This window comes from Lates calcarifer, linkage group LG11, assembly GCF_001640805.2.
Source record: "Lates calcarifer isolate ASB-BC8 linkage group LG11, TLL_Latcal_v3, whole genome shotgun sequence".
NCBI classification, from domain to species: Eukaryota; Metazoa; Chordata; class Actinopteri; family Centropomidae; genus Lates; species Lates calcarifer.
Window position 1 is genome coordinate 8,352,847 of NC_066843.1, and position 16,036 is coordinate 8,368,882.

General features: G+C 39.9%; 2 long non-coding RNA genes across 4 annotated transcripts; one reads left to right on the forward strand and one right to left on the reverse strand.

The window, feature by feature from the left end:
- The first annotated feature begins 7,045 nt into the window (after positions 1 to 7,045).
- On the forward strand, positions 7,046 to 9,485 carry LOC127142989 (uncharacterized). The gene is made up of 3 exons (XR_007814154.1): positions 7,046 to 7,138; positions 7,935 to 7,994; positions 9,238 to 9,485. It is a non-coding gene; the product is annotated as an uncharacterized LOC127142989 (long non-coding RNA).
- On the reverse strand, positions 8,893 to 15,910 carry LOC108902643 (uncharacterized). 3 transcript variants are annotated; one of them, XR_007814152.1, is made up of 4 exons: positions 15,741 to 15,910; positions 14,068 to 14,148; positions 10,275 to 10,360; positions 8,893 to 9,267 (listed from the first exon to the last, which is right to left on the reverse strand). It is a non-coding gene; the product is annotated as an uncharacterized LOC108902643 (long non-coding RNA). The 3 variants fall into 3 exon arrangements; XR_007814151.1 differs by having other exon boundaries at positions 14,015 to 14,148; XR_001964123.2 differs by lacking the exons at positions 14,068 to 14,148; positions 15,741 to 15,910 and adding an exon at positions 12,178 to 12,352 and having other exon boundaries at positions 8,897 to 9,267.
- Positions 15,911 to 16,036: the final 126 nt, after the last annotated feature.

Sequence of the window (16,036 nt, forward strand, 5' to 3'; positions counted from 1 at the left end):
CTTCCCTTCCTCCATCCCTCTGTCCCTCTCCGGCTCTCCTTTGCCCTTCCCTGTCTCTCTTACATGGCAATAGTCCACGAGCGTAGTCGTGCAAAAATGCGCTTCCAAAACATTCTCTCAAGTTTCCACCTTAAATTCTCACATTGGCTTCGGTAATAGACAAAAGTGACACTGAGGCCAAACAGATTTACTTATTAGTCAGTCTGGTGTGACTAACCAGTTTAACATTGCATCATTCTCGAATGTTTCATCACTCTTAGGCTAGAGTCTTAATGAATAAAGAAAAAAAGCTGCGTGGAAGTGGACTTGCCCAATCATCTGATCCGTTTTCCATAGATATCAAGTGACAGTGGGAGGCTTGGATATCCGACCATCCCTCTCCATATCCACAGAGCCCCTGCATAAACAGAGGAGAGCGGTGATGACGCAGGACAGGCTGAAACACACACACAAAGCTAGGAACATGCATGTCTCACGGCCTGCACTCCCACAAACACTGTCCTTCTAGTTCTTTGGTCTGGATGAAGGACAAAATTCCAAACAGTCCAAACAGGACTTTTAGGGTAAATAATTACAATTCTGCTGCTTTTGAGTCCTCTCCCCATCTGTCTCAGCTGTTCCCTCCTTGTTCCGTTCATAAGAGCAGCGATGAGAGATAAACAGTTCTCTTCCCGTCTCGCTGCCACCCCCACCATAATCCTTCATTCTCTTGTCCATGTGGATGAGGGTTGTACTCTCAGAGTTGGAAAGGTAGACAGTTTCAACTCTGGAAGATTCTTTTATGAACAAAAGAAGGACAGGGATAAATTAACCCCCAAAATGTTTGTACAGTTCACTATTATCAACTCAAGTTTAAAACAAAAACTGGGTGCACCATTCAGGGCGTGTGAGTTGTGGAGTCAAAGCTGAGGCAAAGCAACACCCTGAGAATCCTGAGTAGCTCTGAAACAATAGTCCTGGCTGCTCAGTACGCCGCTTGGCTTTACTTTGCGTAGCACATTCGGTAGAAAGCCGACCAAAACCAAAACAGCGCATACGAGCCAGAAGAGACTCCTTTTAAGAAAACAGTATCATGTTCACACCCTGAAAGTGTGTATTTTGACTTTCTCTATGGCTTACACAAATTTTCCCAGTTATATTATTAATTCAGGGAGCCACATCACAGGCTTTTACATGGCATTTTCCCTGAACCCCAACCTTAGAAGTGATTGAGCCATGACTAGGAAAAGCATCAAGTCACTAGGGGTGCTTTCAAGTAAATGTTAATAAGCGAAATCCTTCATTCTGAGTGCAAGACCAAAGGAGAGGTGAATTTAGAGAACGGGAAATCATGCTGGGATTGTTAGACACTTTGGTCTGTCCAGTCGGCTCAGTGTGAAGCCTGATACCCCCACTGGCACAGGTTGGATATCACAAAAGGACATCTACACACTGCCAGCACAGGAAGCACACTAACACCAACAGACACTAACATTTTTATTCACATACAGAGAAATATGTAGGCAGTAATCACATTCATGTGGGTTTCACTCAGCTCACACAGAGTGTAGCAATATGTCATGCATTCTGTAATACAGAAACACTCACTCATGCTATGTGGTTACATTGTGGCAATTATATACCAAAAAAATGAACAGCTAATAAAAGTAAATTAACACGTCTGAAAGAATATACTTCATGAGCGCTAGGAATGGAGGTGCCATGGGAATATATGAATATACAAAGTCATGGGGCCTTACACAATACCATGTGCACCCCTACCCTATCTATACCTCCTACACACATATCAAAGCCCTTTCCATAGTCAGCCAACTCTCCCCCTCATTTCCAAAACCACAACTCCTCTTTACAGAGCTTGGTTAGCCTGGGCACAGCAACCTGATCCTGCTGAGAAAGTCTTATAAAAGGAAGCAAATAAAACAACCCTATCGAAAACACCTCTCCTTCACAGAGCCAAGCACGAAAGATCTGAAAGATGTTTGCTCACAGACCAGCCTCTGCCTGAGGGCCTATCAGTGTTTTGAATATGAAGGCTAGGTGAGGCTGCATCATTTACATTAGTATAACATACAAACAGCCACACCAAAGCACTGTGCAGTATGATGCATAGCAGCTTCTCATATGCTGCTGAGACACATGTTGCACAATATCACAGAGCAACTTGGACAGGCTCTATTAATCTGTTTTCCAGCTCAATCTCCTGAGAGGGATCTGTGTCAGAAAACAAACCTCTCTGTTTGAAGCATGGCCTCCAGTTAAACTTTTGCCTTTCTCTGTATATTTCACTCTCCCTCTTACTCTGTTTTCTCTCACACTTTCCCTCTCACTCCACTTTTCTTCCCTTGTCATCTCTTCCTCCCTCTCTCTGCTCTTTATTCTCCTTCGCCATCGCCCCCCCACCCACCCTTTGCGTTTCTTTTATTTGCTCTCTTCATTTCATTTCCCCCCCTGTGTTTCGTTGCTGGCATAAGTCTCCGCGTTTGGCTGGGCGAACCCAGGGTGAGCGTGTCTTGTTACAGCAGTTCAGGCCCTCTGATAAAGCCCTGCATTGTGAAGGATAATCCCTGAGAAACAATCAGGATTTTTTTTTTTAATACTGTGCCTTTCTGTAGCCTCACACATAAAATATACACACAGCATGTACACACACATACAATACAGCACAACTCACACACGCCACCATTTGTTCTGACACACAAACAAGTACATGTACAAGCACTGGCATGCACTCTGCACTAAGTGGACTCATGAGAAAGTATGTAAGAAATTCACATCAAATTACCCATTTGGTTAATTTTGTCTATAAGCTGCTCTCTGTGCATATTGATTCCTGCTATTCACAGCAGAATCCAAGACTGCCTCACCTGAAGCTGTGAGTGACATGGCAGGAGTCTTAGGGGACAGGGATTTGTAAATGGGGAGTAGCTGCTGTGCTGTAAAATGTCAGTTAAGTCAGTATGTCTATCACTGTCATGTTCTATTAAGGCAGCCCTTCTATAGCTGTTCACACTTGAGTGAGCCCTATTGTTAAGTAAACAAAGCCTTGTGTTTTGTTGTGCTGTGGATCAGTGAGGCGATCAGGTGCTCACCTGAAAATTTTGGAGGAAAATATAATAACTGGGGAGGAGAATAGAGAAAAGAACAGAGCAGTACACTGCAAGAAATGTACTTTTTAACACACCTAACAATTTTATGAAAACGGATGAAAAATGTGCCAATGGGCTATTTTCCCAGCAGACATTTAGACATGTAATCACATGAAAAGCACAGGTGAAACTGAAAACATTAACAATGGCTGTTTAGGTGCTCCAGTCCCATGGCACTGGTACTTAATTGGGACACTCAAATTGACTGTGACTTTCCTGCTATGACAAGTCAAAACATCTGCTGCAAAAAAGGCCAACTGTGTGCAACAATTTCACTCTCCAATTTTGTTTTCTTTGACATAAGGCTGACAACTGAACTGACTGCCAGCACCGAAATAATTGCAATTCATTTACTTAAATCTGTTTATAACTACAATTAATTAATATTAATGAAAAAAGGTGATTTGCACTATATGACATTAATTTGTCCAACCACACTGACTTGTGGATCTTTTTTTGCAGCGTGTCAGGACCAGTCCGGAGACAGCTGTTCAGTGTCTAGACAGGTAGATGCCTCTGTGGTTCCAGGCTTAGGATTGCCTCCCTGTCACTGCCATCATTCTTCATCTTCCAACAGTCCGACAGGAGGTTTCCTTCTCTGGCTTTTCCACTGCTGTCATCATCTGTCACCACAACCATGGGGAAGGAGAAACATAATTACAGGACAGAGACAGTCCGTAACTCACCCCACAAGGTTAACAGTAATAACAATGGTAGCCAGCAGCTGTAACTGTCAGACTGACATTGTTCAGCAATCACACCAAATGACTATAAACAATCCACTGTAAAAACTGTTGAAGTCTACCTGTTGCCCAATAGCGACAGGGCAATCAGATATACTAAAAGATGAATAATGACAGAAAAAAGATAAGCATGAGCTACATGTTTAATAAGTTACTGCTGTTATTACTGTTATTAAATTTAACATCTGCTACTTACTGTACTATAGTCACTGCCCTGTATCTACCAATTACACAAGCTCTCCTTGGCAAGTGATGTTAGCGGATCAGCATTACACACACAAATTACTCGCTGGTTCACCTCATTCATGACTAGGAGTTACAGGAATATTGTCGGGTGTCTGCTGTGTGCATGCTCATTAACCTATTGGCACTAAACTATCATTGCACTTACATGCACAGAAGTGTAGATGAAAGGATATATATACAGACACACACACAGAGACAGAGAGGAACTTGCACTGTATTAAAACATTTCCTGAGCTCCAGCAAGCACATTTCATTGTCTATCTGATGTACTGCAGTGTTGTAAATGTGACCTCAACACGTGACATTTTTTAATTCTCTGTGCTATTCCAGCTGGTTCCTGGAGAGGACTGTAATTAGAGGCACTGCTACACTGATAGCACCATCACAGACACACTTACTGCATCTGGATCTCACACATGCACTACTAAATGTTCACACACACCTCTTTCACGTTAACTCATTTATACCCCCCCACGAAAATTTAACATGAAAAATAATGTAGGCCTATAACACCTCTGTGCTTCTGTGGCTGAGAGACACTCCACTGGGAGAAGAGCAGAACTGCCAGTAGGCTGTTCTCCAGTTGGATGAACAAACATAGATTGATGTATGTTATATTTACTTTTGTTTTTGTTGTTAATTGTTGTTAATGATCTCGCTATGATTAATTTGGCGCTTTGTTAAACTTTTCAAAAGCCCAGAAAAGTCATGTTTCTCTGAGTGACATATTTTAAGACCAATCACAGGGGTTACTAGGCCGGCCAATCAGCGTTTTTTTGCCAATGTTAGTTGACGTATGTCGTCATTGGCTGCGACGTGTCTCCTCATTGGCCATGACCTGGGAGGAGCGTAGAGAGGCGGAGAAACGAAATCGGAAAACAGATTTAAACCAGTTTTGAAACATTGCATCTGTTTGTCAGTACTGTGAGAAAACGTCGTTACCGAGGAGGCCTGGATCCTGTAATAAACACTGGAGCTGCTTTTTTGTCGAACATGAGTGAGACTGGACGCTGAACACACCTGCAGCATGAGGGTAAGGCAAACAGTTAGCGGCTAGCGTTAGCCTTGACTTTAACGGGGAGCGTTAGCATTAGCATTACCTTGAAATGAGGACGTTTAATTCCATTTCCAGTCCTTAATATCGCGGTCGCGGGGGTTTTCCACTTTACTGACATTTTTTGTCTCTTTGTTATTTTGTGTTGCATTCTGGTCATTTTATGCTTAGTTTATGGTGGTTTATCATGTCGTTGTCATCGGTTTGTGGCTATTTGTGGTTTTATATCATTTTGCGTCTCTACCTGGCTGTTTTACAAATGCGTGTTAGCATTAGCATTAGTGGCGAGCGTTAGCATCAGAGTCCAGCGTTAGCATTAGCCCTATCTTTAATTGATGTCTTTGACGCTCTCCTCCTTTTGTCGTCGTTTTTATTTGCGTGGGTTAAAGTGTGTTTGTGTTTCTGGGTCTAAGGCGTCCATGACATGAGTTGTGGAGGGTGGCACCTGTTTAATGTTCAGTTTGTTGGTTTACAACTGTGTTTGCATCTCTTTACAGTTATTTTGCAGACATGTTACTGCTCCTTTGTAATTTTATGCTCCATCTTGGTCATTTTAAGTCAGTTTATGGCGAATTGTCATGTTGATGGTATCAGTTTGTGTCTATTTGTGGTGGTATTGCATCGTTTTGCGTCTCTAGCTGGCTGTTTTACATCTACTTATGGTCAGCTTCTTTGTGGTTGTTTTGCATTGTATTGTCTCTTTGCAGTTAAGCATGTATTCCAGGTCATTTAACGTTTCTTTGTGGCCATTTTGTGTTTCACTGTGGCAGTTAAGCATCCCATTGCGATCATTTTGCGATTCATCTTCTTGCCTCTTTGTCCTTTTGCGTGTCTTTGTAGGTTTGTGGTAGTAATCTGTCCATAGCCATCCACTGATCCCCTGTTGTGTATATTATTGATTAGAAATTCGTTTTGTGGGGTCTTGAGACTCAGTTTTGTGTTAAATACAAGCTTGAAAAGTAGATTTGAACTCTGTGCTCCTCCACAATTTTTAGGCCTCAAGAAAAGGTCACAATATATGAGCTGAGATTACTGTTAGAAATTATCATAAGAACTATTTTAAAAACTGCTTTTCTCTCTGAGATCAATGAAGTCATATCCCAGTAACATAATTTATTGACCTCAAAGCTCAAAGTGTGATTGTCAAGGTACTAGTGTTTAGTTTTCAGTATTGTATTCTTCTTCACTGTTCAAGTTTTGGAGGTGAACCATTCTTTATTAATGAGGTTATTTATTTTTCAAATGTTGTACTTGTGTTTTCCAGGTTTACTGGTTCAGCTGCTGCAGCCTGGACAGAAACACCAGCTCTCACCTTACCAAAAAAAAAAAAAACTGGTACGTGTCCTAAAGATTAACCCAGTTTGAAAAAATGTGTTGATGAACTGAATTATTAATGTTAGTAACTGTGTTCTTGTTTAAATCCTTGGTATTTAATTAGTTTAGTATTGGATATAATAATAGCTGATTATCTGTGTCTACAAATTGCCAGAAAATAGTACTAGTTATAATAAGTTCAAAAATGTATTTAAGTGAATTGATTGAATATAATTCCTTCAGTGATTAGTTGAAAGACAGTTAATATAAAAAATTAAGATAATAAGATAATTAAGATAATAATTTCAGTTAATTTTTCCCAAATATTTATTGTTCGTGATTGTTAAAGGTGTGATGCTTTTTCTTCTTATATGTGACTGTAAACAGCTCATTTTCTGGGACACTCCTCAAACGTTTGGAAAATGTTCTGGTTCGGCTGTAATGTTGAATTTGTTTTAGGGTTAAATTGTTGCTGAGGAATAGGTAATAGTGTATTGATAATTTTCCGTTGTATAATTCTCTTTTTATTTCCTCCAGGTGTCACCACTCTGTCCACGATCGCAGAGACGTTGTCCACAATTGCAGAGTCTTTGCACAATGAAGAAGTTCTTTGAAATTAGGACTGAGGCCTCCAGGTAATTCACAAACAGCTGTACATCAGCTGTCCAACACAGAGCACTGACATTAAATTATATATCTTCAGTAACTGATTTGAAGTCTGAATAGTTTGCTTGTCACAAAAAGGCCTTCACTCATTAGTGAAGTTTATGTACAGAGTTCATGAATGTACAGTTCAAAGAAAATGAATAATTTAAACATTGTCTCTTTCTGTCTGTCTCTCTGTCTTTCTGTCTCTCCCTCCCTCTCTGTCTCTTTCTGTCTTTCTCCCTCGCTCTCTTAAGCCTGGCACACACTAAAAGATTTTAAAATCTTACCCAATGTAGAAAATGTGAGAAACCACAAAAATGACAGATTCACCAACAACAAGCAGAGTCTGGTTTCTCAAAACTCCAAATCTCACGCAGTCAAATGTGACTTTAGACTAAACAAGCCTGACAGATGACACTGTCTCTCCCGATTGTCTTTGGAGCAGATTGGGGAGGGTAAAATCACTCTGAACACACCTCACATAACAGGACAATGTGACAAGATAATCGTTAGAACCAACCCATAATCAGGCCTTTGCTGACTTTGATCGGGAGGGGGGATTTGGGCCAATAATTGTCCCGATTATCTTTTGGTGTGTACTCCGCTTTACTCTCCAATTCTCACACTTTCTCTCTTTCTGTCTCCTTCCCCCCCATCCTCTGTCTCTCTCCCTTCCTCACTCCATCTGTGTCTCATTCTGAAGCCAGAAACTCTTTGTGCTTTTATTTTGATGTGTTAAAAGTCACATCTTTATATTAATGTTTGTTGTGTTTTTCTCCACAGAATTCAAACTTAAATCATTAAATCACAGAGAAGACACCCATGCCAAGACATTTCCAGAAGGTCAGTGTTAGTTTATTCTTTTCAGTCTAACTCTGTCATTATCTCAGCTGCAGTTTGACACTTTAAAACCTGTTGTCTGGAACAAATAGCAACAAATCAAAGCTCCTGTAACTCATCAGTTTTAATTATTATTTTTCAACAATGCAGCTGTTTCAGTTTAAAATAGAATAGAAACCCTTTTAAGAAACAAACTTTAAAAAGTATAAAACTTTTAATGAATAAATTGAAAACCTTTAAATATTAAGTATAAAACCTTCAAATAATGTGTCTAAAAAGTATAAAACATGAAAATTAAATGTAAAACCTTTAGAATTAAGTTTTTAAAAAGTAAGTGTAAAATCATTCAGAAATACGTTTCAAACCTTATAGGAATAGGTCTAAAAAAATAATTATAAAACATTTTTTTAAAAACCCTTAAAAACAGGTTTGATAAATAAGGTTAAAACCTTCAGAAAAAAAATGTGTGTGTGTGTGTATATATATTTAAAAACTTTAAAGATAGGTCTAAGAATCAAACATCAAACCCAGAAAAAGTTAAATACAAGACCTTAAACAATAAGTCTGAAAAACAAGAAAACCTTTTAAAAAATATATTTACAACATAAGTATGAAACTTGTCTGAACAATGAGTGTAAAACATGAAAATCATGACATTTTTCAAAAAAACAAAATGCATTAAAATGATGTGTATAACATCAGTTTCAAAATAGAGAAATGCAACCCAAACGTTTAGGTTAGACACTTTTAATGATTTAATTCCAGACAACATTTAACAAATGACAGCAAAGATAATGACAGACAGTCTTAAGTGCTAAAATTGAAGGCAACTGGACTTCTTTTAGGTTTCTTGAAGGCGTTTCACCTCTCATCCGAAAGGCTTCCTCAGGAAGAGGAGGAAGCCTGAGGAAGCCTTTTGGATGAGAGGTGAACTGTCTTCAAGAAACCTAAAAGAAGTCCAGTTGCCTTTAACTTTAGCACTTAGGACTACCATGACCTGGATGACTGAGAACCTACACAGACATTATGAGGTTTGAGCTGGTTAGGATTAATGTAGTTATGAGCACAGGTGTTTAATGAAGACATTAGTCTTTGGAAAATGTGCCCATAACTACATTACAGATGGCAGAGAAAAGTGTTTTCACTTGAACAACAGGAAACCAACACTGTTTACAGTATTTAGATGGTGGACGTCTCTTATCTAATTAACAGTTTCGTAACACTTGTTTTCTTTCATCCACTTCAGGTCTTCAGCTGCTGTCGTCATCTTCTCCTCCTGCAGAGACAAGAACATGTGTTAATCACAGAAATTGACATTTTTGATGCATGACATGCGGCTTAGGCAGCTATCTCACCTTTGTTTTCCACAGACACACACACTCTCTCACACCTCTACACAGTGTTTGTGGGTTTGGTTAGATTTTGTGTTTGTCATTTCAGTTTTGGTATTTTGCTATTTGAAACAGTGCATTATCAGTACTCTAATTTAATTTATTACTGTGTACGTAGTCCTGTTTATACTGTTCATATTGTTTAGAATTTTTACATATTGTTACATTATTTGATATAATGCCTTTTTCTATTTGTGCTGCTCCAACACTGAATTTCCATGCCATTGGACTAATAAAGGATTATCTTACTCAAATAAATACTTCTGAACACTGAATATTTTGCCAGTCTGTTTAATATTGTATGAAAGTGAATATTTTTAGCCAGAGCCCACTTGTAACTGGAGGTTAGGGTAAGGGTTTGAGACACCTTACTATGCTGACATTTTTTGACGGCTTACTAAACTATGACATGTTTTCACATTTTTTGATGCCTTATGATATTTTTTTGACCATTTTTGATTACATACTAAACTATGACATTTTTGGATGGTTTATGATGCCTTACTATACTATCACATCTTTTGACAATTTTTGACACCTTACTGAACAACTAAATTTTTTGACGCCTTAGAATACCATGACATTTTTGACATTTTATTGCTTTACTATTACATTTTTTCACATTTTTGACACCTTAATGTACTGGACTTTTTTTACTTTCATTCTATATTACTATTACTTCTGCGTCCCTTTTATATTAAATTACATTACTTCACTACATTATTTTTATCTTTCCAATACTTTACAGTGACGCTCATTTTATCCTTAAATTCCTCTTTTTCTTGGAACTGTTCTTACATGCCCTATGTAAATAAACTTAATTAATGGGTTTAGTCTATTTTTCGTCAGTGCTCTGTCTTAGACAGCTGATGTAAAGCTGTTAGTGAATTACCTGGAGGTCTCTGTCCTGGTCTCAACGAACTTCTTCATTGCATGAAGACTTTGTGATCGTGGATGATGTGGACGAAGTGGTGACACCTGCAGGAAATCAAAGAGAAACATTCAAAGGAAAATGATCAATATTTTACCTAATATTTCTCTTCAGGTGAAAAGCTGCTTCATGAGACAGTATCCAGCTGCAACTAGTATAACCAACGAAATTATGATGCGTTTCCAGTTGTATTTAAAAGTCAGGATTTAAGAGTTCCAAGTCTAATGGGATGTCCCATGAAGTCAGATTTCCAACCTGGAAAGTCAGACACAACCCACCAACCCCGACATAAGAATCAAAGATGGCTGTTACTCACGTAAACGGCAGGGAACACTCTGCTAATTTTACTGTTTATAGCAGTTCTGTCTAATTTGTTTCAGATGTCACAGTCATACACATAGTACCGTTCAGTTTTTTTCTGTTGACATGCTACACTGTGAACAAATAACGCGTACAGCGCTGTCATCAACTGGTGTTACTAACAACGGCTAGTCTGAGATACGCTTGAATCAGTTCATATTCATGGTTTAACGTTACGCTTTTTGTGAACTGTTAAATTTGAACGGCTGTTTAAGAACGTTCTTAAGTGTTTGCATTAAAATCTAATATTAACAATTGAGGTGTTCTTCGGATGGAGTGCAGATTTGTTTTGAACATGTACACTGAAAAAGCAACTATAAGGCTTTCCTGTGAGCGTCCATGTTTACCCGTCCTGTTGTACTGTCCTGTTCCCGAGGCCGTCAACTCGTAGGTGACGTCACTCTCGGTTCCGAAACATATCTATGGCTGGGTTGTGTAGCTGTAACCATCTCTTACCTCCGCATCATGCAAATAAAAGACTCTTTCCAGTTACATCAGATTTCTTGAAAACAGTGTTAAAATCTCCTCTCGTTCTCGTGAACTCAATATCGTGTATCTCTTGTCTCGTGAGCTGAGTGTATCGTCACACCCCCAATAGATATTAATTGTAGCTGAACCTGAATATTCTGCAAACATTAGAGGAGTGTCTCAGAAAATGGGCTGCTTACTGTAACATACGACAAGAAAACACATCACATCCTTAAGAACCAACAACAAAGTAACTGAAATGTTTGAGGCTCAAACTTGTGGAGGAACACAGAACTAAAATTTAGTTTTCAAACTTAAATTTAACATATAACTGAACTCAGTCAAGTATTAATTAATCAAGTAATTAATCAATACATACAACTGTGGGTCAATAGATAGCTATGGACAGATTACTGCCACAAATCTACAAATACAAACAAAAACGACCGACAAAAAAATGAGACGCAAAACAATCACAATGGGATGTTTACCTGCCACAAAAAGACAAAGAAGCTGACCATAAAAAAGTTAAATAGCCAAGGACACACGCAAACTGATGCAGTAAGGCCACACAAAATGACAACAACGACATGATAATCAGAAAACAGGCTACTAAACAGTTACCTTTTCTCCGAAAGGTGCCCACAACTCATGTCAGAGACGCTAGTCATAGAAACACAAACACAATCTAACCCACGCAAATAAAATCGACGACAAAAAGGAAAAAGGCCCAAAGGAATCAAAAAGAAGGCTAATGCTAAAAATAAAAGATAAGTCTAATACTAACGCTTGTGGCTAATGCTAACGCTAACATCCAGGTGTAAAGCAGCCACGTGCAGTGGAAATATAATACATAATGACCACAAACAGACACAAAACGATGACACGTGATAGACGGCTATAAACTGAGTTAAAATGACCAGGATGGAACACAAAGTTACAAAGAGATGCAAAACGTACCAACAGGAATTTTAACAGACTATCAAGAGCAAATGCTAACGCTAGCCGCTAGCTAGTTAGCTCCTTAGCTCCTTACCTTCACGCCGCAGGTGTGTTCAGCGTCCAGCCACACTCGTTTTCGACAAAAAAGCAGCTCCAAAGCTTATTTTACCATCCAGGCTTCTTCTGTAATTGCGTTTTCTCATAGTATTGACAAACCGAAGCAGCGGTTTAAACGTTGGTTTTAATCTGTTTTCTCCGACTTCGTTTCTCCGCCTCTCTACGCTCCTCCCCAAGATCGCGGCCAATGACAACACACGCAAGCCCACAACGTCAGAAAAAACGCCAATTGGCCAGGTGATTCTGTTACGCCTAGCTAAGACCTCTGATTGCTTTTACAATACATCCACGAGGAAGGTCGGACCGATGAGGTCTGGATTACAATACATCCATGAGTGACAGTGATTGGATGTGTACTGACGGGTGGTGGGGTATAGGGGGAGAGAGTATAGTGGTGTATATGTGAGCCGTCTGGTGGGCAAAAAATCAGATTCAACACATACACACAGATACTAATACACAAATGAAGACAGATATACACTTACCCAACATGTTTTATACACAGTGCTAATGTCAACTGTTTCTCAAGACATATCGCTTGTGATATCATCTCCTTAGAGCTGTGGAGTGAGCAGTGAGGTCAGTTGTGTACATTCAGCTTTATGAGGTTCACTTGAGTAATATACTGAAGTTTGCTTAAGTGATGAATGGGTTGTTTTCATGACCCCCCCCCATGCTTGTATTAACATGGGCTGAATGTCATGTCGCTATTGCATTACCACAACATGTGAATGTGTGTGTTGCAGGAGGCTTTAGCTTGTTGACCTTGGAACCCAGGGATTGTCCTCCCCACCTCCTCACTGCCGTCGTCACTGACACCTCATAGGTCCTGACTATTGTTTTTTTTATTCCCAAGATCTTGTTTTTACATTCCAGTCTGCCATCAGCAGCTTGCAAGTTATGGAAAAAACATGAACACAAACCCAGGCGGACAAACACGCGCACATGGAATCTGTAATCCTTCAGACCACACAATATAAACAAAGTGGTTTAGTATCTCTATCGACAAAATGTCTTGTCTAGGTCCTGGAAGATAAACTTGTTTTATTGAGGAATGTTATGTCAACATTTAACTGACTTGTTATGATTCAGAGTCAGATCTTTACCTGTCAGTTTTATCCCTGTGCCTAGAAAGGCTAAATAAAAGTGTTTAACTCTTGTTTGTTGGCTGAGATCACCTCGCCCTCAACAGAAAGAAGCTGCAGGTAGCAAAGGTCACCCTACTCTAAAACATTCAGTTTGACACTAAAGTAAACACAATATGGCGCCATGTCTTATCAGGTAACCTTCCATTGTTTGTGCTTTCGTAACACCTCTTCAGCCTCACAAAAACATTCTACAAGAGACATTTACATTTCAACAACAGAACATATTTAAATAACTTGTCCCCTAAGGAAATGTTCAACTCTGTTACATTATTATATACAAATCGACACTACTATAAATCTGGTAAGGGACACATTTATGACAATTACTGTTACGGGGAAGTATATCATATCGCTCCCATACATGTTCATAGAGTGACTGACTATGAGTCTTTCAATCAGTGTCCCTTTACAGCTCTTTAGGAATTTATGTAATCTTTAAAAAAATACCTCATATTTAGCCTCAGTCAATCAGCACAGTATGTTCTGCATGGTGTCCAACATAACAGTGCCTTGATTTGCTAAGTGATGCTATCCTAATCAGATAGCAAAATGTCATGCCCTCATCAGATGGCATGTGTACTATCTATGTGTGCATATGTGCTGGACTGATAAATAAAGTATGCATTTACTGTTGTGTGTGTGAGGATCTACACAAACAACACACACCTACACAAACACAGCAAGGTTTCCACATTGTCATTTTTGACACTGCTACCCACTGTCAGCTCTTTGAGGATCAGTTTTGGAGGTGATCTCTTGGCTCCCTCACAGAGACGACATGGCTCGACACATCCTAATCCCTGAAGAGCAGAGAGAGAGAGAAGACAGGGGAAGCAGAGAGAATTATCTTAGCAGGAACATGCAAACTAATGCTTTTCACGCACTCATATCAGGACACGATGTGCCCACTTGTGGTCCTAATGGCTGCAGCCAGTGCATTCACTGACTGTCATTACTATGGGAGATTTAGAAATATGCATAGCAGTGAGGCCTGGGGAGCGGGCCTGAACTTGAGCATACTAAAGAGCCCATTAATCCTTTTTAATTCTATTAAGAATTGGACTACAGCTGGATAAGAGGCCAGCAGAGTTCCAGAGACTACGTCTGTAATGCCTTGGAGACCCACAGTGAAAAGCTCTTACTTAACAAAAATTCATATGCAAGGAAATTTCTTTTCCTTTTCACAGCTGAATCAATTTACAGCCTTAAGCAGCTTTTACTTGGGAGTAAACAAAGATAGGTTAAGTTACATGAGAACTGTGGAGAGAGGTATGTACATCTCCATCAAAAGGGCAAATTCATTACTTTAAATGGAATTTGGCTGCAAATGCCTTGATGATGTTATCAATGTCAGACAAAAAACATGTATGATACATGTGTCCTTTCCTCAGACATCCAGAGATATGCAGGTGTGCTACGTGCCTTCTGCAGTGCACTTATCTATGTGTTGATTTGGATCAGCACTCCCTAGCATCCGCCCTGCTATTTTTGTACCTGTCCAATTTCACAAAAATAATAATCTTATCAAGGAATTCCCCAGCATTAAATATGAGGAAGAGAGAGAAAGTGGGTTTAGTTTTCTCTCACAGTGAAGCGTGCAGACAGTAATGGCTTTCACCTGTTGAGATAAGAGTTCAAATACGTCCTATTCTAAATGACCACAGTGAGAGGCTACTGTTCCTACTGTGTGCACAGTCACAGCAGTGTAAATACTGAGGCCCTTGTGCCTGGGACCTCAGTAATCTGAGCACACACAGTCTGCCTCTGCCTGCCGACCCCGATTCATTTCCATTAAGGCCAAGGGGTTAGTGACGAGGATGCCAGTCACAGTGTAAACGAGATGTCATGTTTGACAGGGTGTGTAAGCTCAGCTCAGTGGAGCAGGCTACCTCTTGCTCGGCTCAGTCACACACACCTAAACTTAAGACAATAACAAGGAGTGAGGCAGACACAGATAGTCAAGAACCTGTCACACAAGCACAGGCATATACGTTGTTCAGGAATGAGACGTGTCTCCTTAGTTACAGTATTATGAAACAAAACAGGCCTGAAAACCACGATCACATTCCTTCCCACCCTGACGCCCCACGCCCATCACCCTCACTCTCCCCAATCTACCGCCCCATCTGTTCTGCCAACTGCTCCATTACTCCTTCCCTTCATTACTGGACCACTTTTCCTGCTTGTCTGTCTCCCTTACCTCAGCATTATGAACACACCCATTACTGAAGCACTCTCTCTCTCTCTCTCTCTCTCTCTCTCTTTCTGTCTGATCTGGGCTGCTGTTTATTCTCCTCCCTCTGCCTGAAAGTAGATCGGAGAGAGAGAGTGAGAGAGAGAGAGAGAGAGGGGAAAAAAAAGAATTGAAAGAAAATGCCTCAGACGGCCCAACCTGTATCTGTCCAAGCATCTCCATGGTAGCATGACCCCCTGAAACAGCCCATCATGCTCCACTGCATTTGAAAAGGACCAGAGAGCAGGGAAGGGGCAGAGCGAGGAAGGGTGCAAAGGGGAGAGAGAAAGAGCTGCAGTAATGAAAGAAACAAGGAGAGCAGTGGAGTGGAAGCTTCCAAACACAACAAGAGGTTAAATCACTTATCATTTCAGTGTTTACATTTGGTTTCGGCACAGATTTTCTTACCTCCTCACAGAGTCTGGTATCCCAGCTGTAAAAAATTAATGGCTGTG